The sequence below is a fragment of the Acipenser ruthenus genome, chromosome 48 (assembly GCF_902713425.1).
Source record: "Acipenser ruthenus chromosome 48, fAciRut3.2 maternal haplotype, whole genome shotgun sequence".
NCBI lineage: Eukaryota > Metazoa > Chordata > Actinopteri > Acipenseriformes > Acipenseridae > Acipenser > Acipenser ruthenus.
Genome location: NC_081236.1, coordinates 7,097,477 through 7,121,761, shown reverse-complemented (window position 1 = coordinate 7,121,761; position 24,285 = coordinate 7,097,477). Strand labels below are relative to the sequence as shown.

The 24,285-nt window shown below is 41.0% G+C and overlaps 2 long non-coding RNA genes and 1 pseudogene across 2 annotated transcripts; all 3 read right to left on the bottom strand.

Moving 5' to 3' along the window:
• Positions 1-11,020: 11,020 nt before the first annotated feature.
• Positions 11,021-13,461, bottom strand: LOC117969860 (uncharacterized). Its single transcript, XR_004662695.2, has 2 exons — positions 13,200-13,461; positions 11,021-11,611 (listed from the first exon to the last, which is right to left on the bottom strand). It is a non-coding gene; the product is annotated as an uncharacterized LOC117969860 (long non-coding RNA).
• A 1,326-nt stretch (positions 13,462-14,787) lies between these two features.
• Positions 14,788-20,170, bottom strand: LOC117972000 (uncharacterized; annotated as a pseudogene).
• Positions 20,171-20,569: 399 nt separating this feature from the next.
• LOC131721253 (uncharacterized) lies at positions 20,570-22,619 on the bottom strand. The gene is made up of 2 exons (XR_009319908.1): positions 22,215-22,619; positions 20,570-21,375 (listed from the first exon to the last, which is right to left on the bottom strand). It is a non-coding gene; the product is annotated as an uncharacterized LOC131721253 (long non-coding RNA).
• Between the last annotated feature and the right edge of the window lie 1,666 nt (positions 22,620-24,285).

The window sequence follows — 24,285 nt, the reverse complement described above, 5'->3', positions numbered from 1 at the left end:
TTGAATATTTCAAGTTAGCTATGACATTTGATAAGTAACTTGAACTGCAACTGTTTAAGAGCTGAAAACAAGTAAAAAGGTCTAATTAAGCAGATTATTAGTTCAATGAAGGGTCTACTTCAGTAACTGAGCCACAGGGGATCCCCAGGACCAAGTTTGAGAAGCCCTGGTCTAGTGCCTCACAACGCACCCAAGGCGTGGTGATATTACCTCATGATAACACACACACACACTGTCGTGTATTACTGCTTGTCACAAAGACGGCCAGAGTGGGTTGCGTCAGACCAGAAAGGAATTCAAACACAGACGGTGGTGATGATGAGCTGAGTGCAATGGCTGCACTCAGCGTTTATTAACAAATAAAAGGTTTAAACAACGGAATACAAAACAGGACACGGCACCATACGCCAAAATAAACAGACAGACAAAACGGACTAAACACTAACGGTGCACGGAGACAGACGAACACACACGGTGAGTACAAACAAAACACTTATTATATTTATAATTACTTATTTTAACTCCTTTCTCTCTCCCGTTCTCCACTCTCTGAACACCTAACCCCGAGTGACTAAAACGTGCATCTATTTATACTGTTTGTGCTGGGATTCAATTACTAATTAATTATTCACTTGAATCCCAGCACGTGAATTCATTACGTGCAACCCCGTGCCACACATTATACACATTTTATCTGCACGTGAAGTGATGTGCCATCCTCGTGCCTAAATACAAATCTACACTTTAAATACACGTGAAACACAGACCCGTTTATATCCCGTGTACCAATCTATACACCAACATTAACACACGCACCATACATACAACACATAACACACAAAATACACACAGGGGCGGGCACTTTGCCACACTGCTTCATTAATGTAGTCATTAGGTTTAGATGTCACGTTCCTTTGTTGTCACTATTGATTTAGATATTCAGTTTGGATACCTCGGGATCCTTATTGAGAAGCCAGCGGAACTCCAGCGTTTCTCCGACCTAGCGAAGGAAGCGTTTGTCCCGGATAACCCCTCCCGTGATGAGCGGCGCTGCCATGACAACCTATGAAATCACCTACACAGCTCAGAATACTTTAATAATAATATTTTTATATAGCACCTTTCATAGTGGCCCACCATCACAAAGCGCTTTAACAGGTAGGCTGTGAACTGTCACTTCCAATAGGACTTTGATTTAACATCTCATCCACAGGATGGAGCACAAGGAGGGTAAGTGACTTGCTCAGGGTCACACAGTGAGTCAGGCAGTGGCAGTGGTGGGATTTGAACCCACGACCTTCTGGTTACAAGCCCGGGACTATAAACACTGGACCACACTGCCTCCTCTTTAGAACATGTCAGTCTTTTTTTTTTTTTTTGTAATACAGTATAACATGTTATTTTCATGAAATAACATCAATAAGATTATCAGATCAGCTGCTAGTGTGTACTAAACACAATCTCAAATATCAGTGAATAGATACAGAGACAAGCCGTGGCACCAGCAAGAGGTTCAAATGAAAGCGCGTTAGTTTAAATAAATACACAAATAAATAAATTACGACATGAAACAAAAATACATGTGGGTAAGGGGCTCCCGAGTGGCGCATCCAGTAAAAGCACTCGCTAGAGTACAGGATGCACTCTACAGCCTGGACGTCGCTGGTTCGAGTCCAGCCTATTCCACAGCCGACCGTGGACGGGAGCTCCGAGGGGGCGGCGCTCAATCGGCCGAGCGTCGTCCGGGGTGAGGGAGGGTTAGGTCGGCTAGGGTGTCCTCGGCTCACCGCGCACCAGCGACCCCTGGAGTCTGGCCGGGCGCCTGCGGGCTTGCCTGTAAGCTGCCCAGAGCTTCGTTGTCCTCCGACGCTGTAGCTCTGAGGTGGCTGCACGGTGAGTCTGCAGAGTGTAAAGAAGCGGACGGCTGACACCACACGTTTCGGAGGACAGTGTGTGTTCATCTTCGCCCCTCCCGAGTCAGCGCAGGGGTGGTAGCGGTGAGCTGAGCCTAAAAATAATTGGGCATTTCAAATTGGGGAGAAAATAATAAAAACTGATTGGCAACGGCTAAATTAAAAAAAAAAAAAAAAAAAAATACATGTGGGTATATTTTAATTAAAAGTCCATATATCTATAATTCTGAGTATTTATCCAAATAATCTCACAGCAAATTCTTTCCAAATGAATCATTTCTGTTTCCCCCGAGTGCTAAGTAATGTGGCGTTATAGTTTTTTAACATATTGTAGCGTTTCACGCAACAGGCTGAAGAAATGGAGACAAGACGCTGCTTTTAATTTCAAAGCTTTATTTAAGCAGTGATCTCTCAGCACGCTGCAGACCACGCCACTGCTCCATAACGACGAGCGTGCAAACGCCCCCTTTTATAACTCAGCTCCGCCCCTTTATGCTAATCAGGTGCCGGAGCGAACAGCTATCCCATTGGTCCCCAGCCGCACACCAGGACCAATGGGCACACACAACTAACAGCCAATGACAGGGACCACAGGGACAGAGCGAACCCGCAGCCACAGGGAATACAGACGAGGGGAGGAACACAATACAGCGGTAATAACAGCACCCAGACAGGGGAGACAAGAGCGAATACACAACACGAAACACAAACACACGGACCGCTCCAACACTACTGGATTTTACAAATCACCTGTGCGAGTCTGCACCTCAAACACTCTGAAATATCATTTTACATTAATACGGCAGTTAGTATATAAATCCATTTCTAAAACGGGTCGCATTTTGTAATTTAAATACGTGTGAGCTACCAAAACGTATTTTTGTTTCATGTCGTTATTAATGTATTTATTTATTTATTTGGTTAAACTGTAATCCAGCCTTCCATTTTAACTTCTTGAAGATACCACAGCGTGTCAATGTGTGAATTACTGACATATTTGTGATTTGATTACATTAGCAGATTAACTGATAATGTATGGATGTTATATTGTGAAAACAATACAAAAAAACTACAAAATTTTATAAATAAATTCTACACCAAACTAGCACATTCGTTTAGTTTTAATAGCATAACAAATATACTCATTTTAAATACGTACCTATTTTATTTGTTGGAAAACGGTATGGAACTGAAGTAAAGTATTTTTAATAGTGCTATTTGAGTATTTAAAATATGGTTATATTCAAAATTAAAATGAATATCAGCAACGGTGTGTTAATTAAACGAAGCGCCTGACGCCGCTCGGAACTTTGGCATTTTTAAATCCTAACGGTCTCTGCTCAGCGGAGTGGAATGTTCAGGAGCCGGTTGCCTAGCAGCGTCTCCGCCTCCTTCTCTGCCCCGCCCCCTCTCTCCCTCTCTCGTTGCTCCAGCTAGGAGTTCACATTCAGCTTCCTTAGATTATATAGCGCCATTCTTTACTAACTTTTACAAATGAGCTTATTGGAGGCTTCGTGTTTTTAAGATGGTTCAGGTGCAGTCCGGGCAGACTGACTGCAGCATCATTACAGTATACCGCACTGCGCTCGGCTTTGTGTGGAGGCTGATACACAAAATAATGAACGACTGGTAAAGAAATCACATGGATTGCTTTTTAATGCTAAATATGTATCTGGTATTCTAAGTATTACCTACAATTAATAACTCAGCTATATTCATATTCAGAATGTGATACAGTATTAAGATAGGGTCCAGTATTAGAAATAAATAAACACGCTTTAAGAGAAACAGCAGAGATGTTTATTGACCATTCCCATCCATTCTCTAGATGTTTCTACATTGTGGTTGCAATCCACAGGGACAAGGGACTCAGTGATGTTAAAAAGAAATTAACAATTAAGAAAACGTTCATGTCTTACTTTCTCATAGCTGCTTCTGTGTGTATACCGTGGTATTTATTTTGTTTAATTATCCGTATTGTCTAAGAATGTGCATATTATATAAAAATATATTTAAGAGATAGCGCTAGTGATGAGGCCTCTACTGTGTGATAGCTGTCCGCGACGAGAGTTATGCGGGACGCTGTGACTGGAGGCAGCAGCGCCGATGCAGGGAGTTTTTCGCAGATATGTAATCAGTGTTTTGTACCGGCATTGTTATTTCCCGTCCTTTTCTTCAGAACAAGATGTTTAAACACTATCCCTGATAATGTGTTTTAGAAGTATATTAATTTAATTCAAGTTCAGCGCCGTTGTCACAAACAGATCCAAAATGGCGTAGGCATGCACGCAGTTTCATAGCTTTCTCTTCGCTAGTCTTGGAGGTTCAGTGCGTGTGAACTTGTTTTTGGTAAATACAGCACAGGTTAGCAGAAAGGTCATTCTTTACGAGTAAACTTCCAGGCAGTAACCTCTGCTATTTCTACCACATGCTTTTATTTAGTTTCTCTTAAACTGTAGTATTGTCTCCTATTCTTTATACAGGACAGTATTCCTCCCTGCTGTCCAGCGGCACAGATTTAGAATCTTCCTCAGACTGCGCTGCGAACTAAACCAGGCAACAGAGCCGCGTCCACAGCAGCAGAAGAGTCACCAGCAATGAGACACGCCAAGGAGTGCGCTCCATAAGTTATAAATGAATCTCAGTGCTCTTATCAACTTCACTAATTCAACAGTGAGTTCACCATTGCCCTGGTGATGACAGCATCACTCACACACACACACACACACACACACACTGACACACACACTGACACACACACACACACACACACAGTGTCACTCAAATATATTTAAACAATAATGTAAAAAGGCAAATGATGTATTTTTACTCCTGCAAATCCAAACCTCTCAAGCCTTCTCTCAACTCCAGCCTCTAAAGGTATGGAGTGCACTAGTTCATTTTGAATGTGGCTTTGTAATAAATGACTTATTGTTTGATTGTATTAGTATTTATTTATTGTCCTGGTGGAGACAGCAGCATAGACACAGTTTCATTGAAATGCATTTGAACAATACACTTGAAACAGGAAACACTAAATCTTGTTGTTGTGTGTTTTCTTTACAGATTCAGACCCCACAAGCCCCCCTTCCACTCCGGTCTCTCAAGGTATGCAGTGTAATCACTTCAGTGGATTCAGAACCACTGCAGGAATCTGGCTTTGTTATAAACTCTTTTTTCTCTCTTTCTTTTCAAAGAAGCAGAATCCTCGAGGCCCCCTTCCACTCCGCTCTCTCAAGGTAAGTGCAGTTTGAAGATGGCAGTCTGTTCAGTGTGATTGACAGCCCACCTCACGTGTCATGTGATCCACTAGAGCTATATAAGCTGTGGGAGAGCTGTGTGCAACTATTCAGCAACAACACTAGGAGAGCAGACGGTTGTCTTTCAGTTTGGAATCCTAATGTATAGAGTTACATTATATTCTCCAGTACAAATAACCTGTCTTCAGGTAACCCTGTTTATACTGTTGAAAACTGCCCTAACATTAGACACTCATCTAAACATCTAAACACAAGAGTTCATCTCTGAAAATCTACCTCTATTAAAATGCACGTCACATTCGTACAGAGCTCGCTCGGGCTGCAGTGAATCCAGTAGTGCAGGGCAGGCGAAGCAGGCGTCTGGAGATTCTGCCTCGATGGAGAGGGCTGCCCGGTGCTGCTTAGGAACGTCTCAGTTTTGAACTCATCATATAATTGAAAACGTTTTTGAAGCTCAATCTTACTGCATTATTTAGAAGTATAAATAGTCAACATAAATAAACATAAATAAAAATCACAATACTCATACTTTCACGGGTTTTGTTTTATTTACCTTTTAAAAAACAAACATTTCAGAAATACCATCATATCAAGCATTTAGAAACTGGTAAAAATGTAATCACAATATTAGAGTTAAAAATACACATGGAAGTGTACAGTGTAGTGATTGAAGACGACATACCACGTGCATTTGTTTGCAAGTTGAGTTTAGGTGACTTCACTCACGTGTCTCTGCTGCTGAAACTCAACATGACAGCTGCACCAACGAAGAAAAAAAAGCAATGTTTCAGTAAAAGACAGAGCTAAAACAAAATCTGATTATCTCTATGAGGATGGTGGGACACTATTGTTCAAGTTTTGCTGCCATTGATCATGTATGAGTCAATCCCATTAAAAGATCATATTGCCAGTCATAAACACGTAGAGAGAACAAGAAAGCAAATAAGACAGCAACAATGGCAAAGCATGCATTCACTATACTGAAAACTGAGGTCTAAGACACTGCATTCACTATACTGAAAACTGAGGTCTAAGACACTGCATTCACTATACTGAAAACTGAGGTCTAAGACACTGCATTCACTATACTGAAAACTGAGGTCTAAGACACTGCATTCACTATGCTGAAAACTGAGATCTAAGACACTGCATTCACTATGCTGAAAACTGAGATCTAAGACACTGCATTCACTATGCTGAAAACTGAGATCTGAGACACTCCATTCACAATGCTGAAAACTGAGGTCTAAGGCACTGTGTTCTCTATGCTGAAAACCGAGGTCTAAGACATTGCGTTCAAGGCGGGGCTTTCCTGGAGTATGGAAGGAAAATGAATTGCATGTTTAATGATTGTTTACTTTATTTATTTCTATGCTACCTGTGTTTTAATAAAGCTGTAATTAGCAATATTAAACAAAGGCAGTTTTTTTATTAAATTATATTTCAAAATTGTATAATGCAACAAAATGAATACATTCAAAGGGTTAGTGCGTCGTCGAAGGTTCCTCACTGATAATTGATCCTTTCTCAGTTAAAACGGCACATTTCTCAGAATCTAAAAAGGGAATGCTGCTCCCGTTCTGTGCTGCACATTACACACTACGTGGGGTCTTATTGTTTTACATGGGGTTTATTTAATGGCTGTGTGATCTCTTCTGTTTGTCTGCACAGGTAACATGGCAACAGCAAGGGTCAAACTAAATGTACCCAAAGGAGTGAATCTTGAAGACCCCAAAGTGAGCGAAGCCATTTTATTATTATTTGTTTATTTATTTATTTAGCAGACGCCTTTATCCAAGGCGACTTACAGAGACTAGGGTGTGTGAACTATGCATCAGCTGCAGAGTCACTTACAACTACGTCTCACCCGAAAGACGGAGCACAAGGAGGTTAAGTGACTTGCTCAGGGTCACACAATGAGTCAGTGGCTGAGGTGGGATTTGAACCGGGGACCTCCTGGTTACAAGCCCATTTCTTTAACCACTGGACCACACATTTCCTCTATTTTAGAGCAGGTAGGTGACACGCCCTTTCAGAAATCCAAACTGACACTGCTTCCTGTGTACTGGACTTTGTGTGACACTAATGAGCTAATCTCACGTTGACTTTGCTTCCCTTTAGTTCCTTCTAGTGTCCTCTCGTTTCCCTGATAGATACACAGAGAGATGTGGTGCTCCTTGATAACACTGTGTTTCTTGTGCTGCTGTTTCAGATTCGGGAGCACCTCTCCAAGAACTTTCCAATGGACGGTGTTAATCTACACTGGAGAAAACAAGACGGGGAGATATTCCACAAGGAGGAAGAGGAGGAGGAGGAGGGGAAGAAGAAGTACTTCAAGCCGTGAGATACCAGCACCCACAATGACAAGCAGGGGCTTTCAGAGCAGCACTGTCTTATATTAATCTGACATTATCTACTGGTTTATATTAATCTGACATTATCTACTGGTTTATATTAATCTGACATTATCTACTGGTTAATATTACTCTGACATTATCTACTGGTTTATATTACTCTGACATTATCTACTGGTTTATATTAATCTGACATTATCTACTGGTTTATATTACTCTGACATTATCTACTGGTTTATATTAATCTGACATTATCTACTGGTGCAGCACTGGTTTATATTAAGGTGATGGGGTGTGTGTTTTAATTTAATGGTAATTTAAATATATATATTCAATTATTTACTGGTGCAGCACATATTTATATTAAGGTGAGGTGTGTGTGTTTTAATTTAATGATAATTTAAATATATATATTCAATTATTTATTGGTACAGCACATATTTATATTAAGGTGAGGTGTGTGTGTTTTAATTTAATGATAATTTAAATATATATATTCAATTATTTACTGGTGCAGCACATATTTATATTAAGGTGAGGTGTGTGTGTTTTAATTTAATGGTAATTTAAATATATGTTCAGTTATTTACTGGTGCAGCACATATTTATATTAAGGTGAGGTGTGTGTGTTTTAATTTAATGATAATTTAAATATATATATTCAATTATTTACTGGTGCAGCACATATTTATATTAAGGTGAGGTGTGTGTGTTTTAATGTAGTAAATGATTCTAATAGAGGTTACATTAGTTACTGGTGCAAGTTTCTTTCACCTTGTAAAGAATATATTCAGAGTGGTAACAGAGTAACAGGCCTCTTCCCCGTGCCATGGCAGAGCATGGATTTACAGAATGAATGTACAACTTGCAGTGTACTATTAAATCCCATAGAGGGCACCACAAACACATTTACTGAGGGAGGAAGGGAGCAAGCTCCTGTATAATTATACAATCACCTGGAAGGTCTTGATGCTGCAGTACATTACAAACAGCAGCCAGGATACAGGTGTTGAATTGCTTATCAGGAGGACAGGGCTAAGGTAGATGGCAGATGAAGGACAGTTCTCTTTTTCACATGATCCTCCAGTGCAATGACATGGGCATCTCTAGCCTGGGTCACTCTGAGCCTCTGTCTGGTAAGTGAGACGAGTTGTCCTCGTGCAGCTCAGCAAGCTGGTCTCTTCCAGTCCAGGTCTGCGTTCCAACCATGGCTGCGTTTCTACCTGGAGGAAAAGCCCTCCAGGACTGGAGCCTGTCGCAATGCAAGTGAAGCTGCAGCATATACTAGCACTGTGGCGCCCCCTATGGTCTTTAAATAGGTCTGCATTATCACACAGAAATATATGTGCAGTCTGCAGGGTGCAATGCAACATGGGGTGAAGTCATTAAGGCTATGAGTAGGGTGGTTTGCTACAGATTATGATTTAAATGGAAATGTCTTATTTTTTCTGATGATATTTAATTTACATTACTGTAAAAAACATAAAAATAACAGGGTCACTGAAAAAGTTTTATTTCGCATTATAGTGTATGGGGAGCAGAGGGGAGGGGGGCAAATCCATGCATTCATGAAACATGTTCATCTCATGCAAACACATAGAAATCACACGAGCTGTACCAAAGAAAATATGTGATTAATGTCATTGTGTTGTATGAAGGGTTGTGCATGATAATGATGCTCTACTACTCTGTATTTCTGAATGTATTTTTGTTGATTTATTTCAATAAAGTTTCAATCTCAATCTTTGGCATCTTTTTTATTATTACTATTATATTACCACGATTAAACACCCACGAAGTGTCCACGGCTGGGATGAAGCTCGAGTGAAGACGACCAGACCGCAGGTGGAATTCTGAGCAAACCGCATCACTCATAGAATAAGGAGGAATGTGTTTGTATTGTATTCATGCAACAGTCTCTTGACACAGGGGTTGTACAGACAGACTGGAAAATAGCAAACGTAATACCGATCCACAAAAAGGGAGACAAAACCAAACCAGGTAACTACAGACCAGTAAGCCTGACTTCTATTATATGAAAACTTATGGAAACTATAATAAGATCCAAAATGGAAAATTACCTATATGGTAACAATATCCTGGGAGACATTCAGCATGGTTTTAGGAAAGGGAGATCATGTCTAACTAACCTACTTGACTTTTTTGAGGATGCAACATTGAAAATGGATAACTGCAAAGCATACAACATGGTTTATTTAGATTTCCAGAAAGCTTTTGACAAAGTCCCGCATAAAAGATTAATTCTCAAACTGAGCGCAGTAGGGATTCAAGGAAATGCATGCACATGGATTAGGGAGTGGTTAACATGTAGAAAACAGAAAGTACTGATTAGAGGAGAAACCTCAAAATGGAGTGAGCTAACCAGTGGTGTACCACAGGGATCAGTATTAGGTCCTCTGCTATTCCTAATCTACATTCATGATTTAGATTCTCGTATAGTAAGCAAACGTTAAATTTGTAGACGACACAAAAATAGGAGGAGTGGCAAACACTGTTGCAGCAGCAAAGGTCATTCAAACTGATCTAGACAGCATTCAGAACTGGGCAGACACATGGCAAATGACATTTAATAGAGGAAAGTGTAAAGTATTGCATGCAGGCAATAAAAATGTGCATTATAAATATCATATGGGAGATACTGTAATTGAAGAAGGGAACTATGAAAAAGACCTTGGATTTTATGTTGACTCAGAAATGTCTTCATCTAGACAATGTGGAGAAGCTATAAAAAAGACCAAGAAGATGCTCGGATATATTGAGAGAAGTCTTGAATTTAAATCAAGGGAAGTAATGCTAAACCTTTACAATGCATTAGTAAGACCTCACCTTGAATATTTTGGTCAGTTCTGGTCACCTCGTTACAAAAAGGATATTGCTGCTCTAGAAAGAGTGCAAAGAAGAGCAGACAGAATTATCCCGGGTTTAAAAGGCATGTCGTATGCAGACAGGCTAAAAGAATTGAATCTATTCAGTCTTGAACAAAGAAGACTACGCGGCGATCTGATTCAAACATTCAAAATCGTAAAAGGTGTAGACAATGTCGACCCAGGGGACTTTTTTGACCTGAAAAAAGAAACAAGGACCAGGGGTCACAAATGGAGATTAGATAAAGGGGCATTCAGAACAGAAAATAGGAGGCACTTTTTTACACAGAGAATTGTGAGGGTCTGGAACCAACTCCCCAGTAATGTTGTTGAAGCTGACACCCTGGGATCCTTCAAGAAGCTGCTTGATGAGATTCTGGGATCAATAAGCTACTAACAACCAAACGAACAAGATGGGCTGAATGGCCTCCTCTCGTTTGTAAACTTTCTTATGTTCTTATGTTCTTATGTTCTAACAATGTAGCTGACGACTACGGCACCTTGTTTTTAATAAGGCAAGGACCTTAATGGCCGAATGGATACTGATTTTCCGTTCCCCAGGTTCGCTAATCCCCGGGTTCCCACACACACACACAATGGAGCAGCTCTAGGTAAAACAAAGTTTATTGTTCTCAACAGGGATATTTCAAACATTAAAATCAACACAATGATAAACAGACAAAATAGTAAAAAGCACACAATAGGGAGTACCAAAAAACAATATTAAAAATAAACCACACTAGGCAGTCCTCTCCTGTTGGTAAAAATCTAAAAAAAACAAAAAAAACTTAATGGTTGTTACTGTCCTGAAAAAAAATAGTTAAAAGAAATAAGTTCCAGAACTCCCGGGGGGTCCCACAGGCCAGCTCTCCCGCCGCACCCCACCCACCGCAGGAACCGTCAAGCCTTGCCATGCCTTCCACTGCCAAATCAACCGACACCTCCGATGTACCTGGGAAAGGAGCCGGGTAAAAGAAAGGGGCCGTCAGCAGCCAGCACACAGGTAAGTAATATACAACCTCCACCCAGAGATTCTGGTTACTTCCCCTTGGCCTATCTTTAACCCCGCGTTCTCTCCTTCCTCTCTCTTTCGCCGCCGTTCCTGGACCCCCAACACGACCCACTGGCAACCGACACTGGAACCCGACCTTCTTCGTTCCCTGGCAAGGACTGCCCGACACGGATACTGGACTGCAGACCTGGAGACACAGTAAGTAGTATGCTGGAAGCCTCAAGCACGCCTGGAAGGTGCAAGGGGCCAGTCAGCACAGGTAAGTAAAATACAAAAAAAAACAACCATATATTGCAATAGGCAGTTCAATATGTGCAAATGTTGCAAAAGATTCTTCTTTCTCCTCAGACAAGGAAGCAGCACCATATTTAGAAGACAAAGAAACTGAAAACTATATAAGCTATAGTTGCAAGAGAGAAAGTCAGTTTGCCACATTGACGAGAGACCTGAGCCCTTAATAAACGTGTACGAATGTTTAAAGTGTCGCAAATCATACACGGCCAAGAGTCTATAAAATAAACACCACAAGGTGTTTAATTCCTAAACACAATTAGAATCATAAACGCAGTGACGTGTTTGAAAAGTGTGTTGTAAAGTTAAACACTCAGTCTTACAGTGTGGAAGGGATGCCAGTCCATCACAAGGCAACCAACACAATTTAGAGACTAGGCCAATGAACCTAGCTAATATATTTCTGGACTTTGGGTGAAAATCCATATGAACTCTTGGGGGAGAACATGCAAACTCCACACAGGACAAAAACAGACCCCCAGGACCTGGAACTGAACCCAGAGCCCTGGAGCTGTGAGGCAGGCAGCAGCGGTAACCACTGCACCACCATGCTGCCCCACAAATAAAATAACAATAAAATATGATTTGTGAACATTGTGCAACGGTGATCGGTATTAATGCTGAAACTGGAACATTGGTACAGCAGTTAGTTATTTTTTAGGATTGATGCATTTATCTGTACTGTTTTGAATTAAACTTTCTTTCCTACTATTGTTTTGAAATTGATTAACAAACTTTATATAAACTTGATCAAAGATTACTCTGGTGTTGTGCGATTGATTCCTTTGCATTTTGAGTGGAGCTTTAACATAGATCGGAGAGTTCATGTGTATTTTGTTTTTGTTTTTTGAAATCTTCAATTCTCTTCCCTCCATTTCCCCCCAATTTAAAATATCCAATAGTTTTTTTTTTTTTTTTAAAAAAGCCTTGTCTCGCTGCTGCTGCTGCTGCAACTCTCGCAGTGACCACCCAGCCATACTCTCTACATCAGAGTTCCCTGACCCTGGTCCTGGAGGGCAATAGTCCAGCTGGTTTTATAGGTAAACATCAAATCATTAAATTCTAACACACAGGACAATTTTATTTTGATCAATTAAGCAGGTAGCGATTTGTTAAATGAAATAATTTAGAGATCAAAAACTTCAAGGACCATTCCTTTAATTAAACAAGTGACTTTACTTATTATTATTTATTTCTTAGTAGACGCCCTTATCCAGGGCGACTTACAATTGTTACAAGATATCACATTATTTTTACATACAATTACCCATTTTTACAGTTGGGTTTTTACTGGAGCAATCTAGGTAAAGTACCTTGCTCAAGGGTACAGCAGCAGTGTCCCCCACTGGGGATTGAACCCACGACCCTCCGGTCAAGAGTCCAGAGCCCTAACCACTACTCCACACTGCTACTTAATTAATCAATAACTTCCAATTGTTTCCAATCCTAAAAAATGGTGATTAAGGGCGAGCTGCAAAACTTACTGGGATGTTGCCCTACAGGAGCAGGGCTGGGGACAACTGCTCTACATACTGTCTGCTCTTCAAATCCTCTTCAAGTAAACTGCAGTTTGACAGCAAAGGTAGAGCAATGCTGTCCCCCTGAGGAATCACAATCAGGGCATTACAGGTGAGCTCAGGAAGCAATGCTGGGGGTCAATTCAAATTAAATTTTGGAATTGAATTTGAATCTCATTCAGTACGTTTACATTGCAAAGCATTTTCCGAAAACTAAGGTATTAAAAAAAAAAAACTTTTCTGTGTGGAATTGAATCTAAAATTTTTAGTTGCTATTTTCCAAAAACTGATTTTTGGCAATACATTTTCTCAAAAAAAAAAAAAAACATGATTTTTGAATTCGGAATTACTTTTCAGAAAACATAATATTCCCGAAAACTATCGGAATTCTCATGCTCATGTAAACGCCCTGATTGTCATATTAAGGCATGTTTACATAGAACACTGTGGTGTCTGTGGAAATGGGAAATGCTGGTAAAATGCAGTCACACTATTTCACCACTGAACCATCTCTCGAGGTTTTGGCGGCACAGTGCCGGTGTCATAGGAAATAAGTTAGCATTTGCCCTTTTGAGCCTTTCTGCACATGTGCATATTTTAATACTTAAAAGGCAAGGTTCTGTGGAGATTCATTGAGAGGAATGGTAGTTCCTCTACAAGTTAGAAAAACACAGAATCTGCTGAGACTATAGGCTACAGCTCCAAGAGTTTTGCTGTTTTCACCATGTTGCAGCGGCAAAACTAAATAACTTAGAAGTAGCATTCCACTTTAAATGTAAAGTTTTAAGCTTTCTTTGATCAAATATGAAAAAAAAAATAAAACGTAAATACATTTTTGAAAAGCAAAGCTAAAGAACTGTATATCTACTAATCATGGCATTTCACATGAAGGTCAACAGCAAAATAAACCAGGGATCACAAGCACTTTGACATCCATACCAGTTATATTAAGCAATTTTATTTATGTTTTAAAACAGCACATAGCGTGCAAAAAAATAATACGGAGGTTCGAATTTGTAACCTGAGTTATTACGATGATACAGACATGGCTGAGCACGCTGCGCCACTGGGCGGCTGTTGAAATGCATCCAATTTTTAAGCTTCCATCCATGCCTGACCAGCTTGCCTTGAAAACCCGAAGGATTGGTTCGAGTCCAGAAATCTCAAAGTTCCGGTTTTAAATATTCAGCTTCCAGTTTGTTTTGGTAGATTGACAGGAACGTTTTTTTGTTATAGATTCGATTTACACCTACAGTCTATAATACTTTGGTCATATAAATTAATGTATTTGGTTTGTGTGTGAATTAAATAAAAGTTTTGTTTATCCTCCAACACATTGTTTATCCTCAAACACAGCTTCTTTAATTTTGGTGGCGTTTTAGGAAAATTAGATTACACAATTCTGCTTTTATCTTCTTCTTATTATTTATTTCTTCTAGACTATATTATTTAGTCCTAGACTCTGATTGCCTGAGATGTCCTCATGATAACATTACTGATTTCTCTAAAGCAGCCTCATCGCTGTCTAAAATCAACACATCCAATACAAAAACAGTCACTTCAGAATCACAACAATCCTTATAGTAAAGTGGGTTACAAACAAGCTGTTAAATACCTTTTTTTGTTTTGTTTTTTTGTCAGAAGGTTATTCCTTCTACCCCATAGGGAACCCCCCACTGCCATTAATACTGCTGGCTTTGGAATTTGCAATTAGCGGATGGGTCAAAGTTTTGATTTGGTCCAGGCCTAAGTATGATTTTGACTGAGGCCTGGGACTCGAGTGCCTCATAGCTGGCTATGGCCTTGTATATCTATATTGCAGAGTAACTGTGATATAAGGATTCAAATCAAGTGTTTTTATTTACCAGTTATACAAAGAAAAACAAAACAAACATGACTTGGAGATACTAATTTCACGTGTGTTATTCCCTGACTAACGACAGGACAGGACTGCTGTGTGATTTCTATATACTAATCTTCTTCAATAAAGAAAACTTTATTCCAACTACATGTGCTGGTGTGAAAAGCTCCTTCCACCCTACATTGAAGTTAATGTACAAACATTTAAAACATGCATTATATTTTATAACTTATTCACGGGGCGTGAGCTGGGGTGAAGGAAAAGCAGAAGCAGCAGTTAGTAGGATAGAAAGGTGGTCGCTGACTGAGGGCGGCGATGCCAACGCATCCCAGGGACAGAGGACCCAGCAACCGAAAACATATACGAGGGTTATGACTGGAGAGCCGCCCCTCGAGAGGAAGTCGGTCCCGGATGACCAGGACATGAAAGGAGATGAGAGAGAGAGGGCTACCCAGCGTCTGAGACTTCTGTAAGGGGCGCTCGTTAAACCCCTGATTGGCCGAGACGTCGCCCTGCCTGGGACCTGAAATAAGGACAAAGCATAGAGTTTAGTATAGGACTCGAGCACAAGGGCCACGTCCCAAAAGAAAGGCAGAATTGAACAGAACCTCGAGTGAGGCAAGATAAGCGCAGGAGCTGCGACAGGACAGGGTATGGCGGGGGTCCGCTCTGACTCACATGGTGAGAACCCCCCTGAAGGTAAGGGAGGCGGATGCCTAACCCTGAGGTCGGGGAAGTGAGACTCACTTGCCCCTCAAAGGATGGACCCCCGGCACCTCACGAAATCTCCCACACCGTGAGACGAACAAAGAGAGCCAATGCCAACGCATAACATAGACACAAGACCAGAAGGACAAACGAGACAAACAGAGGGAAGTTAGTGGATATTAGTAGGATGTGATTATGTGTATATCTGCCGCTCAGTGGAGAGGGAAAAACCCCTTGATGCCGATTAGGGGAAAACCTCTGGTGGCCCTGGCGGTCAGGTAGCCCCCACTCCGGGCATACTAGCAATTTTAAAATGGGCTAGGACTATATTGGAGGGGGATGAACAAACATAAGAGTCTACTGCAGAGGAGGACCAGCGCCCCATGGTCTTGATCAGGCTGTGGTTGATGCTGGCCCTTGCGGCGGAGGTAGCTGCGCCTATACGAAATGAGTGGGGAGTATAAAGCTGAGGAGGGAGGCCTGTTGTGGAGAGGTGGGCTGAGAACCAGTGATGAGTGATAATGGAGTGAGAAGAATCGATGAATAGAGGGTCCAGGGGGGAAGAGGGTTTCCTGATGGAGAGATATCTTGACATTGCAGAGAAAGGGCAGATAGAAGATTCAATCCTTGAGAGCTGAATGAACTGACCGTGCCGGAGTTGATCTGTCTTTGAGGTACGCAGCCGGATTATGAAGTAGGAATTGGAAATACGAGAGAGGTCATATAAGCGAACACCCGCTGCGGGGAAACTAGCAGCTGAAGGAACTGTGAATTCTGAGACTCTGAGGAAACCGAAGAAGGCTGTTAGGCAGATGGTCTCCATGAGGAGATCTTTGTAGGGGGAGAAGCAACCTTTCTGAAGAGTACAGATGAGTGGATGGAGAATGTCTGTTGATATGGGCAAGCGGGAAAGTGCAGCAGGGGGGGAACTTTTGCAGATTCCACTGAGAGTCAGACGAACTACTGGTATGGAGAGAATGGTGGGAAAAGGCACGGACATGATGCGGTAGTGATATTGGATTCCTGAAATGTAAGATTTAATGGATGCTGGGGAGAGATGGAGAGATTCCTTGGCATGGACAATGAAGGCCAGAATCCAGTCTTGATTGAAGGGAATGGGTGAATATGATTATGAGCGCAGAAGGTTAGGAATGCTGACCAGGCTGTAGAATAAAAAGCTCTTGAAGAAGGGGCGAGGGCTGTAGACATGTAGTTTTGAGCAGATTGAAGGAGGTTGCGAAGGGCAGGGTTTAGTCTAAAAGCAGCTGATGAAACTGTGGGATCTGAAGGGGGTTTGGGGAAGCAGACGGGACCAGCTGACGGAACTTGGATATCTGCAGGCGAGAGAGAGCATCAGAAGCATTATTATGGGTACCAGGAAGATGGCGGGCTTGTATTAGGAAGTTGAGAGATACAGAAGACCATATGAGACGACGGAGGAAGCGCATAATGAGAGGGGATGAAGAACGTCCTTTGTTGATGATGTGCACTGTGGGTTTGTTATCACTGAAGAAAAGGATTGATTTCCTTGACCATTGGTGACCCCAGAGGACAGCGGCTGCTACGATTGGATATAATTCTAGGAGAGCAGTGGATTTCTCTTGAGGGGGAAAAAGCTGAATTTCAGGGGGCCAAGTGCTGGAGAACCATTCAGATGAGAGGAATCCGATGGATGAGGCGTCTGTGAAGAGGGCAAGATCGTGAGGGGCTGAAATAAAGTTATCATAAAATAAGGAGAGACCGTTCCAGTTAGTAAGGAGAGAAATCCACATTTTTATATCTTTTCGGGCTTCGGCTGAGATTTTGACGTGTGAATTCATATTCTTCGCAGTTGATGAGAGGGCTAGAAGATGTGAGATAAATGTTCTGCCCTGAGGAATGATGCAAATGGCAAAATTAAAATGACCAAGGAGAGACAGGAGGTCTCGCTTCTTAATGAAAGAGGAGATCTGAAAACTGTTGATGAGTGAGAGAATACGTTGGAGTTTGGCAGGGGGCAGGCTGGCTTCGAATTTCACAGTATCTAAAGTAATGCCGAGGAATTCCAGAGAGTTGATGGGGCCGATGGTTTTCTCTTGAGAAAGGGGGACACCAACTAAGGAGAAGAGGGCCTTGAGCTGATTAATTGCTTGGGCTGGAGGATCTGAAGGGGGGGAAATAAGTAGGAAGTCGTCCATTAGATGGAGGAGAAAGGGAACATGATAGGTGTTGAGCAAAATCCAGCAGAGGGCTTCTGATAAGGAATCAAATATTTTTGGGCTACTGCAGCAACCGAAGGTGAGCTGGGTGGAGAAATAGAACTTGTCTGCCCAGCAGACTCCAAAAAGGTGACGGAGGGAAGGATGAATAGGCATGACCTTGAATGCGTCAGAGATATCGGCCTTGGCCAGCCAGGCTCCGTGACCTGCAATTTTGATGAAATGAATGGCATCTGAGAGCTTTATGTAGTGAAGAGCGAACTCCTCACTTGAAATGAGGGTGTGTAACCACCCCGAGGAGCAGATAAGTCAATGATAAGGCGTTTCTTGCCAGAATACTTGCAGGTAGCGATGCCTATGGGATTAATGCGAAAGGTAGTGAAGGGCGGTGCTGCAAAGGGACCAACCATGAAGCCTTTATCAACTTCGGCTTGGATGAGGGAACTGACGACTTTTGGCTCTGCTATGGCAGAACGGAGGTTTTGACAGATGTGAGACTCCGAAGGGATGTGAGAAATGCCAGTGAAGAAGCCATATGTAAGTCCATTAATTAGATAGGAGACGAACGGCTTGTCAGGATGATTTTGAAGCGCCTTATCGAAAGCCAAAACATTGATGGGAGTGAAAACATGAAGTAGTTTTGATTGTCACTTAGCTGTAAGAGGACATATGGACTGGGAGTGGGCGTCATTACAGAAGCTGCAGACGTGGAGGTTCTTGCAGAGACGGTTGAAGCAGGTGGAAAAATTAAAATGATTACATATTTGCTTGCCGCCTGAAAACTTGATGGGACGGCCATAAATATCTTGGGCTTGAGATCTGGTGGGTGGAGCTGAAGCATGGATGGAAGCAAGGGCAAGTGGTCTTGAACTGGGAAGAGAAGGCAAGGGACGAGGAATGGGTTGAAGTGGACTAGCTGCAACTTTAGGGCATAAGTGAGAGGAGTGCGCTGTGGAGGCGCATGCACTGCAGGCGTTGGCACGAATTCCACTGAAGATGCGGGTGAAAAGATCTGGGTCGGAATGGGACCAGTCCACGATACGGTTGTCAGCTGAAAGGGTGGCAGCGGCTTTGGCTGAGAAAGCGCGGTGGTATTGATAGAACAGGGTGCCCCCATAGCGCACAGACAATTCAACAACCAGGAAGAGATACTGATTTAGCTCCTGTAATCTGTGTGGATAAACAGAACAGAGAATGTCACGATAGATGGAGAAAGCGAGAACAAATTCCCCCACTGAAAGACCTTTTTGAAGACGTGGGTCGCGGGACTTTAGAGTGATTGAAACGTCTTCACAGTCGACCACTCTGTGATCCAAAAACTCAGAAGAGGCGATGAGAATGGAAACGAGATTAACGTCCTTGCCTTCGATAATTTGCTTCCTAATTTTTGGAGAAATAGAATGGCTGGTAATAGCATGGGGAGAAGAAGAACCTGCTGCAGTGGCTGAGGAGAGGTTGAACTCTGGAAAAGCAACAGGGGGTACTAAAGAGGACGTACCTGAAGTATGAGCAGGAGTGGAACTGAAGGCAGGTAGAACCGGAGAGGGATTCTCCAGTTTGTCAAGACGGGCGCTGAGGGCTAGCTGAGAGTCTATAATGGGCTGAAGCAGAGTTTGTAGCTGATTAAATGTGACCTGAGGGGCGCTGCTGGTGGAGGGGATGGGTGAAGTGAGTGACTGTGGCAGCAGATGCTGTGGATGCGCTGACTGCGCCGGCAGGGGGAGCTGAGCTGCATGAGCAGGGTCTTGCGTATGCGCAGCAGGAACAGAAGCTGAGAGAGCAGCAGAGGTGGAGGGCCTGACGGCCGAAGCTTGCAGATGGGGAGGAAAAATCAACTCTGCTGACAAAGCTTCACAATAAGTAAGAAATAAGGACATGCAATCTCCGCCCACGGGGAAGGGAATGGACTTCTCAAAAAGGATTTTCAGTAGCTTAGGTGTCGTCCAATCTTTATAATGAAGCTGTGGCGGGGGCTGGCTGGCAGAACCGCGCTTTGAGCCGCGCTCTTGCCTAGCTGAAGGCCGGGTGGAAGCCAGGTTGACTGACGGGGCTGGTGCAGTCGAGAGCCGGGAGGAGGAACGGGAGGTCTGACAGAGACGGACCGGTGGAGGAGTCGGAGGCAGGAACTCGTCTGAGGTGGAAGGAAAGGCGTAGGCTGAAGGCTTTTCCATAGTCAGCAGGTAATCTTGCAGGTATTTAGTTGTTTGAACGATAATCTTCGTAGGAGTTATTATTATATATATATATATATATATATATATATATATATTGTTTTTTTGTTTTTTTTTGTTTGTTTTTTTTAAAGTAATGCGTAAAACTACCGGTCGAGATTCAAAAACGAAACACTCGACAGAAAAGGTGCAGATGATCAGGGCTTAAATAGAAAAATATACTAATTAACACTAATTGACAGAATTAGAAAATTAGAAGATTAGAAGATTAGAACCCCCGCTCCACGCCCCCTGAACTACACAAGCTAACATTTGTTACCCCCAAAAAATCTTTTGAATATATTTTGACTAATAACAGAGACTTATTAATATATAAAAAAAATGACTCTGAAAGAAATATTAATGTAAAGCATATTGTCTAATCATAGAAATAATTAGGAACAATCCTAGACTCTGATTGCCTGAGATGTCCTCATGATAACATTACTGATTTCTCTAAAGCAGCCTCATCGCTGTCTAAAATCAACACATCCAATACAAAAACAGTCACTTCAGAATTACAACAATCCTTATAGTAAAGTGGGTTACAAACAAGCTGTTAAATACCTTTTTTTGAAGTAACTTTTGAACAGTTCTCAATCAAATTTTAAAGTTAACAATTTCACTTTGCAGCAGTACTTCTCTTAGTGTAATGTTGCACAAATAATAAGAAACCTCAGTGCTTTTTTTCTCATTTAACACCATCATCGCATTCATAAATCAATAACAGCAATGATTCTCTCCAGGATGTGTTATCGAGGGGCTTGAAGGCGTGGCAATCTCTTATGATAACACACACCCTGTTGTGTATTATTGCTTAAATACAAACTATTCAGTTAATGATATTTCCGTATCAGATCATTTTCTGATTATTCTACAGATTTCAGTAAGTAAGTCAGAATTTCACGCTGTACTGCAAGTTGCATGGAGTGTGTATTACTGACACACACACTAGTAATCAATAAAACAAACTATCAAGAAACAAAGGGAATTATTTTCATATGTAATTTAAAGCAAAGCATTTTTTTAAAATTCTGTAGCTTTGCTATTAGATAGCAGACGGCATCGTGCTGCAATGTTTCAAACAATTTTTCTTCTTTTCTTTTGAAGCAGCTGAATCCATCTTTTGTGATTACAATCGTTCTTCTCCAAAGCTGGTCATCTCGCTTAAAAACACAAACAAAAAAAAAAACAGGTGTGTATCTGAAAATACTTGAAATGTGTTCACCAAACAATTATTATTATTATTATTATTATTATTATTATTATTATTATTATTATTATTATTATTATTATTATTCATTCATTTAGCTGGTGCCTTTATTCAAGGCAACTTACAAGAATCACAATAGAAAATACAGTTTACAAAAAATTGCTTAACTTGTTGAAGTACAAATTACAAGTGTAACTGTACAGGACAGGACTGCTGTGTGATTTCTATAAACTAATCTTCTTCAATAAAGAAAACTTTATTCCAACTACATGTGCTGGTGTGAAAAGCTCCTTCCACCCTACATTGAAGTTAATGTACAAACATTTAAAACACGCATTATATTTTATAACTTACTGTTACCCAAAGAATCCTGGTCATTTTTTTTGTTTGTTTCATTTAATATTCTGCATCTCACAATATTGCATATTTAATATTTATTTGGAAAAAGATGGGAGATGTATTCTTTGGCTTCTAAAATGCTCTTTCAATGGGTCACTGCATGTTTTACAGCTGTTTGGACATTAAAAGCTGTTTGGCCTAGTAAAGATTAGAAAACTGTGGAGTGATTTACCTACAAAATGTGTAAAGTATTTTTGTAATGACTTATTGTTATTCTGACATATTTTGTCTTGTTGGCCATTGTAACAACATTATTGTTCCATTATCCATCAGATAAACACCGACCTTTTGTGAGTCATTGTGATGTAAAAAAATGCTTTGTGTATCCAATGTATTGCACACTAACACGTTTATTAAACAAGAGGTTGAAGTAGGGTGACAAGAAAAACTTACCTTCTATTTTTGTAAATTCCAGCTCAAGGCAGGAAACCTACAACCATCTTGTGAAACAGATCGTTCTGGTCTAAATAACCCTTTGCATTAATCCAGGTGTGAATGGCATTGTAATCATTTTGATTCATTACATTCTTTGGTGAAAGTTTTTTATACCATTTATTTAAAATATTAATATGAGACTGTAGAATGGTGTTGTGGAACACTGCCAATCTTTGTGCATTTAATCTGAGTTGTGCTCTATTGGATGTCTTATTGTTATTCTTCTTTGTAGAAGGCTTCAGTATATAATCGGGTATTGCTCCAATGAAGGTCAGCTTGAAGGCATCTCGTACATTATTAGTACTTATGCTCTTTGCTAACTCTTCCCGAAATTTCTTTGAAATGGTACTGGGAAACCTGCGATGCAACACAAAGAAGTGGGAAGATTCATGCCATGATACTTGTGTACTGATGGAATTAAACTGACATTCAATGGACTTGATTGAGTTGCAACTTCAAGCATTGCTATAGCAAGCTTACTGTTCTGGTTCATGTTGTAGGCACTGAGGATGCTGTTCACTGGTGGTTGATGGTCTGCATTGATGAAATGCCCTATCCCTGATTTGTACATAAATATCCTGTTCTTTTTGTATTTGTTTACTATTCCCAGATGCTTTTTAAGTTCATTTTTTGTTTCTTGCCGTCGTATTGGAGCAGCTCCCTCTGCCATGAACCAGTCGCCCCCTCTGATCCCATCTGTCCACTGTTTACGTTTAATAAAAGATGCCCATTGGGATGACTTGTTCAAGAGTGTTTCAGCTTCCAACATTCTGAGCTTTTCCACTGAAGAAGAGACATGTTCATCAGAAGATGTCAATTGCAGCCCACGGGCCAAAGCATGAAACATACAACTTTTGTCTTCATTTTCCAACCTGACTACTTTTCCACTGAGGCAGAGGTCATAATGGCCATCAGGGTATTGATCGCTTTTTGGTTTATAGACTAATTCAACAGTTTGAGAAGCAGTATTGGTATTGGGGTCCACAACCTGCATTTTATTCAGTTTTCCCTGGTTGTCCTCAGTGAAAATGACAACCTTTGTCCTAGTTGCTTCGGCTAATATCCTGAGATCAAGTATTGTCCCTGGAGTATCAATCTCCTTAATTTTCTGGGCATAAGATTGCACGCGTTGCAGCTTATCTGTGTGGAGATTTTTATTTGATTTTATATCCACAGGATTGTTGGCTATGTAGCTGTTATTTTGTCCAGCTTTTAGCTTTTCTTTAGTTCTTTCTGTTTTAAAACCGATCCTCAAATAGTTACTGAGGTGTTGATTAGCTTGTACTTTGGCAATGTTAAAAAGATGGCTGGAGAATTTGTCATGGAAAATCTGAACCACAACATCTGACAGCTTTTTTGCTATTATATCAGACAGTTCATGTTTGAAACCCTCCAATATCTGCTTGTCATTAACTGACAGTTGTCCTTTTTTCACTTTCTCCACCATCCCATTTTTTTCTGCAAATGTTTTCAAATTTTCTGAATATTTGTTGTTAAACTCCTTACAAAGACTGGTCACTGCAATAACTGCATCAATACCCAATGCAGCCATGTGTGTGGCTTGGATTGCAGTCAAAACTGTGCTTTTCAACCCTTTAACTTCCTGTTTGGCTTCATTGAACACACCGAGAATGGAAGCGGAGAGAGTGTTCTGCCAGTCAAGGTCAATGCAGTATGGCTGTAGTACTTTCATAGATATCGACTGGAAAATCTCCTTTAACTGTGTTTTAAGATTACTATCCATTAAAAGATCCCGTACGTCTTCCACATCTTCAAGCTGTGACAGAATTACCAAGTCTACTAACGGTCCCAATGGATCCCTTTCCATATCTGCTTTCACTGTTGTCATGGCTTTGTCTCGGACTTCATTTTTTATTTTTTCAATAATGAGTTCAATTAACTTGTCTTCTGCTTTGCTTATTCCATACATGACAATTTGTTGTCCAATTTCTTTACCTGTGTGTTTCATTGCATTCTTCATGTTAACCTTCATGACACCATGTAGACCTTGTCTGCTTTCTTTTGAAAT